The following is an 8009-nucleotide window of genomic DNA, read 5'->3' as shown; positions in this document are numbered from 1 at the left end:
GGTATGTATAAGATCGCCAAGGCAAATTGATACAAGTTAATTGATAAATTAAATGTATGCTTAGAAATACAAAGGTTCAGAAGCTAGATGGAATATGGCAGAATTCCCTTAATTTAACTCAAAAAATAAAATGATAATTTGACGTAAATATATGAGAATAGATAGGAATTCATTATTTAATAAAAATTAAAGAGCTTAATTCATTAGTGGCCAAATAAATTTTTATAATTTTTTTCTGTAAATTGGTTGTACTTAAATGAAAATATAACACTAAGAACTAGTGAGTGCAAAAAACACTATTACACAATTTTACTCCAGTAAATTTAAAGAACACACATTTTTTTGACATATCTTTTGTGTAGTAAGACGTAAAACTCGAGAGAAACTCAATAGGAGTACATAGACGAATATTAAATTTTCTAGATTGTATGCAAGTTGACCTCTTACAATATGTTCCAGCAAAACGTCTTCTCTTCTCTTTTGGTATTGTCTCAACAAGGTGATGTATTCTACTATACTAGAATTCATCGCTTATCTCTATTAATATAGAAGATGAAGATAGAGTTAGTCCAGCAGCTTTGGGAAGTGAAACACATTTCTTTTAGTAAACTTGCACGATATTTTTTCTTAAATCTAATTGAGATAATTCAGGGTTGTTTGCTTTTCGATATAAGTACCATGCATTGTTGATTAAAACATTAAAAAGTCACGTAAATAAGGCTCAGTACCATTTTCTGTTTCTTATTTGAATTCTGGATTATTTAACACTTTTATTGATTAATTTTTGTAAGTAAACTTTTAAATTTGTCAGACGTCATATTTATTAGTAGAAATATAATCTGTAAATAAATATAAATAATTTATCTACCCACTTGGAAATTAAAATATATTTGAACAAATATTAAATAATATTTGTTCAGCTAACAGTGCTTTTAAACTACCCTCTCTCATTTTGTTCAAGATCTTTTTTAGCTACAAAAGGATAGTTCCTATGTTTATTAGTTTTCTCTACTAATTATATGATAGCCTCTTTATATAAAAAAATCTGAATTGAATAATCAGTTTCAGGAAATTTTTTCTGATTGTATATTAAATTGCCTTAGATCCAGTCCCGAACATCAGAAATTTTGGGTATTGTAAATGAACTGGAGAGATAGCTATATCAGTTTTTAAGATTACGTCATCTTAATGCAATATTAATCATTGATTATCTCTATTCGATCGAAACCAGTAAAATATGAGTAATAATGATCGATTAGTGCTATAAAAATTGCCTGTATAAAGTCATTTAACTCGTCTAGCTTACCAAAAAATGTAAAAAAAATTATCAATATCCAGCAAACCTCACAGGGGTGTCGCTAGATTCCTCATCGGGTACCTCTTCAGGTAGTGGATAGAGGAATGTCTCCCAAGATATCCAGATTAAAGATGATGCTGCTGCTCAGTACTAAGTTGAAGCACAAAGTGCTGATCTTGGGCTACTTCAAGTGAGTATAGTGAAGGGCTCGACTATAACAGTATTTGACGGCCTTAATACTGCGATGAAACAGGTAACAGGAAATCACTCCATTTACTATCCAGCGTAAACTAAAATGGTAAGAACTTACAAAGAATGGTTATCAGTCTCCGGCAGACCTTCAGTGGTCCAAGGGTGCGAAGAATCCCCAGGTTGAAAATTAAGAACCACACTTACAGAATAGCGACATGGAACTGTTCGATGGAGACAAGCTTGCAAATAACTGGTATGAGTTATTTGTAAAGCGATGGCCAGGCTCAGGATCGATCGCGACTTCAAACAAAAAACTTTTATAATTATTAGAATCCATCCCAGAATCTTACTAAAGTCCTACATAGCGACCTCAGGTATATATCGCTTGATCAAATAATATTATTATTTGATCAAGCGATATACTATTGGATTAGCTTGATAGTGTATTAACCCTTAAAGAACTACCAAGTTGTACAAGAAAATACCTTTGAAGAACAAGAAATTGCCTATGTTATGGGTGACCTAAATGCGAGGATCGAGAAGGGAAACTCATCAGAGATTATTGGAAGTTTTTGATTGGGCCAAAAAAATGTCAGAGGGGATAGACTGATAGCTGTGTCAGGAAAACAAGTTTGTTATCTTAAATACTTGGTTCAAGCAACACCCGCAATAGCTCAATACGTGAACATCTCAATATAATAATGACATACAGCGAAACAAAATTAACTATATCATGGTAAATCACAAGTTCTGCAGCTGAGCAAAAAAATGCAAAAGCCATTTCGGTGCAAACATAGGATCTGATTATCGCTTACGAAGACACCATAAATTAATGTACAGCCATTAAAAGAAAAGTCAGGTTAATCAAAGCCAACTGAGAGCAGATGACGCTGACGCGACCTGGACTAAAATATCTAATATATTAGAGAAGGTCATAAACACTAAACACCTTAAATCAGAGATTAAGAAAAAGGAGCAATAAATGACTGAAGAAATTCTGGAGCTAAAGGATAAGCATGGAAAATGCAAAAACAAAAACCCAGTAGAATATATAGTTTATATTCTACTGCGATTATTAAGCGAAAATAAAGCTTTAACTTGCATAAAAAAATAAAGGAAATAGCTGGAGCAAATAACCGACAAACACAATATAGATTGTTTGATAATAACTATCAATAAGCAAAAGATATCGCCAAGGAATAAAAAATAGGAAAATAACATCCGAGATTTATGCCGATTTACTAAAACTGCCACATACTAGCATTAAAAATGAAGCTTCCACCATAAATGAATTTGATCTTACATGTCAACTGAAGATCTATAAAATCACGGGATTAGACAATATTTACTTCGAAATTATTAAGTTAATTGATGAAGAAAACTTGGATCTCTTCCTAAAACTACTAAACCAAATATATAACTCTGATAAAATTCCAACAGAATTATTCGATATATACGAAATTCTCGTCAATGCAATGACTTTAGGTTGATTAGGCTAATGAGCAAGAGATGCGAACAGGTGATTTCGATTGAGGAGAGTTTTAAACATGGAAATTCTGACAAGCATAAATAAGAACAAGGAATACGATTATCAGACTGGAAACGTTTACGCGTTTAAGTCTTAGGTACTACCGACGAATACTGGGCATTCATTCGACGAAAAACATTACAAACGATGGAGTACTTCGGAGAATAAGTGGTAAGCGAAAGCTACTACATATCATAGACGTAAGGAAAACAGCATACTTAGACCACCTACTCAGGCATGAAAAGTATGAGTTACCCCAAATAATAATTGAGCATTTGACTGAGACACGCATTTGCCAATGTGATCATCAACTTTCATTGAAAACAGCGTGGAAAGAAGAATTTCGCTAAAGGATATATAGATAGCCTTTTGGATAGTAAGGTTTTTTTGGAAAATTGCAGCAAGGGATCTAAAAAAAGTAATTACTTAATGGGAGAAAAAAATTTAAGACGTGTATAAAAATTTTACGGCTACCCGAATCGGCACGCACTGGCTCCTGATAGCAACTAATTTGCTCGAGAATTCAGCAATTTACAGTTTCAGTGACATAACACATGCTTAGATGGCACTATTTTACATGCAGAGTGACAATTTAAAAATTTAAATTTGGCTATTTATTAGATACGAAAAACTGAATAAGCAAACGCTAAAAGCGGTTTTTATGAAATAAAGGGGGAACAAAAATAAGCATGTTATTTTACCCTTATCTACAAATCTTTAGACATAGTGAGATCCACTCCTAAAATCTTAAATAAAAAGGGAAGTCGAGTTTAATATTATCTTGAAAAATGCTTTCCAATAATATCAGAATAGAAAGCCATATTTTAGAAAAATTTTCTCTGTTTATCAAGAAAAACACTATTTTCAAATTTTTATTATTACTTAATTAAATGTTGACATCGATTTTTGGTATGGCAAAGACAATAATAAAGCCTACTTTCAAATTCTTCACGTACATTAACAAATGTTTCTCGATGGCTTTGTTGAATATGCTGACGTTGCTCTAGCGACTCAGGTTGTGTTTTAAAAACCACAGATTTTGAGGTAATCCTACAAAAGAAGTCCAGAGTTGTTAGGTCCGGGTTCTAGATGGCAATTCAATAGGACCTCTTTTTCCAATCCACTAGTTATGATAATGAGCATCCGACCATTGCCTAACAAAAACTATACAATAAGGAGGTGCTCCATCTTGTTGGAATTATAGTAAGCGTTCCTCTAATGATAAATTTCCCTGTATGTCGCTGTGATTTTCTAATTATTGCACTCTTAGTGGTTCGTTAGACTTCCATAGCATTTCAGCATACATGTCGCCATTTAAATTTGGTCTTAAAATTGATTAAATCTGGTATAAGTATTGGATTAATTAAAATAATAAATCTTTATAAAATTGCTAATAGACATGCCACTATATCGGTAGCCATCTTTTTTAATATTTAATAAAATAATTATAAAAATTTTAAAAAATTCGTTATTATTTATTGTTTTCCTTTATAAATAGAGAAGAATATTCTCAAATGTGGCTTTCTATGATGTAATTGGAAAGCACTTTTCAAGAGCTTTAAGATAATGTATCACTCGACCCCTCTTTCTATTTAAGATTTAAGGGATGTACAACATGCTGTCCAATGGGTTGCAGATAAGGGTGAGATAATATGTTTTCTCTTTGTTTTATAAAAAACGTTTTTAGCATTTTTACATTCAGTCTTTTGTTCCTAATATATAGCCATTTCATAGCTATATATATGTAACACTGTATATGTAACATCTGTATATGTAACACTACGGGCTAATGGGATAAAGCTCCTTATCATTGCAAATATAAAAAAGTGTGTAGTGGTAGATCCTAATTTTTTTTAGGACTCTTACTGCAGGTCACATCGCATGAAAGAGAGAGATAGAGATTTGAGAGAGTGGCCTTGACTTTCTCTCTCTGGTGCATGTCTGTTTCTATCTCTCGTACGAGTCTAAGCTTCTCTCTCTAGTGCGACATGACCTTGACTTTCTCTCTCGTGCATCTCTGCCTCTGTATCTTTTGTGCGAGTTTTTCTTTGCATTTATTTAGATAGTTGATCTTATTCTTAAAGTCTTGTAGATAGTTGAATTTTTTTCTATGTTCTATGAATCCTGAAAATCTAAAGAACTGTTTCAAGCAATTAAAAGTAGATCACAATATAAAGGGAAGCTAAGATTTCTCTAGCAGTAGCTAACAATTCTAGAAGATTGAATTTAATTATGACTTCTTTCAGTCATTTTCAGAAAGTACTTTTCTTGTTTTTTACAAACTTTTGAATTTGTTTGTGACATTGTCAAATAGCTAAACCTATTTTTCCTATATTTTAAGCATCAATGAGTGCAGCATGAATTCTTTTTTAGGTCCTTCATCTATATTCATTCAGATACCTCATCTCATTTTTTATTATATCTACAAAATGTAAGTCAATTTTGCTTTCCTACGGGAATGAAGTTAAAGACAACAAACAAAATACTTGCAGTAAAATGTCTATGGCGGTAATGCTCCTAAATATTGCGTGGAGTTTTATGGGGGTGGGTACTATATAACAGCTTACAAGTTTAAATCAAGTTACTCACTAACCTTACTTTGGTATAATTAAACCCAATAATACCGACTTATTACTAATGGCTGTTAAAATAAAATATGCATAACTTAAATGCATACAATTAAAATTTTATATTAGTTTTATTTTATATTATTATTATTTTTTTAATAAGAATAAAAAAAATTATAACTAAGTTTATTAACGCCGTATTTTTAGAAAATTAACGTATAAGGATTTTTTTATTGCAGCTAAGCCTAAAAAATCTACTCAAACATGACCAAACATATCCATTTTTTATTTAAAATAATAGCTGAATTTTAAAAATTTGAAATATGGTAAGCTAAATTAAAAGAAATAATATTAAAAATATTTTATTCGTAAGTTATTTTTGATTATATTGACTTAGATGATGAGCGTGAACATGGAAAATATCCATAATTTTTTTTTAACCGCTTATACTTTAAAGGATAATTTATTTAAATTTAGTAACACTAACATTTTATCAAAGTTCGTTAAATCAAAAAATTTATAATTTAATTAAACTCGAATTAAACTCGAATGAAAAAATGATGAAAGCTTCATCGCGCCATAGTTTTTTTTTTTTATAAATTCGCTTATTAAATTTTTCATAAAACATGTTTTAGCAGGTATTTTAAATTTTATTTTTTTTAAATATGTTTGTTTTTAAGATGTCAAAATTTAGGTTGATTTTAAACTCAATCAATTTGTCAAAGATATAAGAACGGTCATTTGATCATTTTTACAATTGATCTAGCTTAGTTGCATGTGGGTATTATAGAGGCTCTTATAAATAAAGTATATGATACAAATATAATACATTGTTAGAAATTTCGGTTTTTATTACTTACTACAATTACTTATTACTTACTTTTATGTCAAATAATTTTTAAAAAATAACCAATAAGAGATTTTGGAATTTCATGCAGTAATCTATAAACCTAATTATAAATAAATGCGATTTTCATATTACAAATATAACCTTTGGACCCATTAATTATTATTAATGTTAAGATAAGGTATTAGACGCATTACTTAAAAATTCAATTTTTAAACAACCTATTTATTAGTAATCTTGCTACTGTAATCAAATCCCTAAATATTTATGACCTTCATCCAAGCTTTCTTAATTCATTACCTTTTTAGTTGAAATGTACTTAGTGGCTTATCGCCTTTAATCCTAGCCATAAAACTTGGCTTTTTATATGAATTACAATGTTTTAGGAGACATTTAGATTTAATTTTTTAGACAACTCTAATATACAGCTTTGAATTAGTTATCGTTCTCTAGTAAATATTTTCATTACAGTGAGGTATTACATACTATGTAATATTTTACTTGACATGTAGACACTTATATAGCTGTAAGTCCTAACGTCATATTAGCACATAATATACTTACAGGAAAATACCCCTAAGAGGTATAGGATACTCAGTAAAGCAAAATTTTCTTTTATATGTATTAACATGTTACTGTGCATGCCTATACAAGATAGGCTCGCTGAATCCACAATAAGCTTCCAAATAATGTTATTTCTTAGGCTACGTAGACATTTACTAGAAAATTGTAGTTTGTTTATCTAAGCAAAATTTTCCTTCGATTACTAACTTAGTTTACATTGAGGTCGGTGAACTTTTTTACTATTTGTCCTCCTACGTTCTTAAAGATATTTATTTAAATATGAAGAAGAATTAGCAGTTTCTCCATAGTTTTAAATAAATATTTAAAGAAATAGCTAGTATGCAAAAGAGAGCATCATCCAAAGACAGGCAGGTAGCAATTGCCTCTGTGAGTGCTTAAAGCTTAGTCTTTCTATATAGTTAATTAACTTAGATTTTACTAATCGAAAAATTATTTATATAGTGATTGCATTATATTAAAGTCTAAAACAACAGGAGCTTCGTCAACATTTCATTAAATATTGAGTCAAAAAATGTAAGGTTTATATTGATCAAAATTATAATCAATATATTCCTACAGTTATTCTCCTCGAATAGACACAAATTAAGGAAGTAAGTAATAAATAAGTATTGAGTTACTTCTCAGCTCAACTGACTTATTTTTTCATTTGCTTTTACTCAGATATCCACGTTATTAGTTGATCCTCACACAAATCTTGGATAACTGTTTTTTGGCGTCGTCTCCTTATAACCCACAGTATTTTTCTGGTCGCTAGTTTTACTTACTGATTAAGCTTACCTTAGAATCCAATAGGCATCGTTTGATATCGTGAATCTTCTACCAAAACTTGCGGTGCTAGGAGATTTAAAGTTTCTAATAGTTGTTATTGGGTAACTACTGATTAAATTTTCTTAAAATGACTTCAGTTATCTAAAAATATCAAAAACATATTCAAGGCTCTGTGAAAAGCGAAAAATGGCTTAAACTTTTTGAAAAAAATTATAATGAAAATCA

The sequence above is a fragment of the Anthonomus grandis genome, chromosome 10 (assembly GCF_022605725.1).
Source record: "Anthonomus grandis grandis chromosome 10, icAntGran1.3, whole genome shotgun sequence".
NCBI classification, from domain to species: Eukaryota; Metazoa; Arthropoda; class Insecta; order Coleoptera; family Curculionidae; genus Anthonomus; species Anthonomus grandis.
This window is presented reverse-complemented; position numbering follows the sequence as displayed.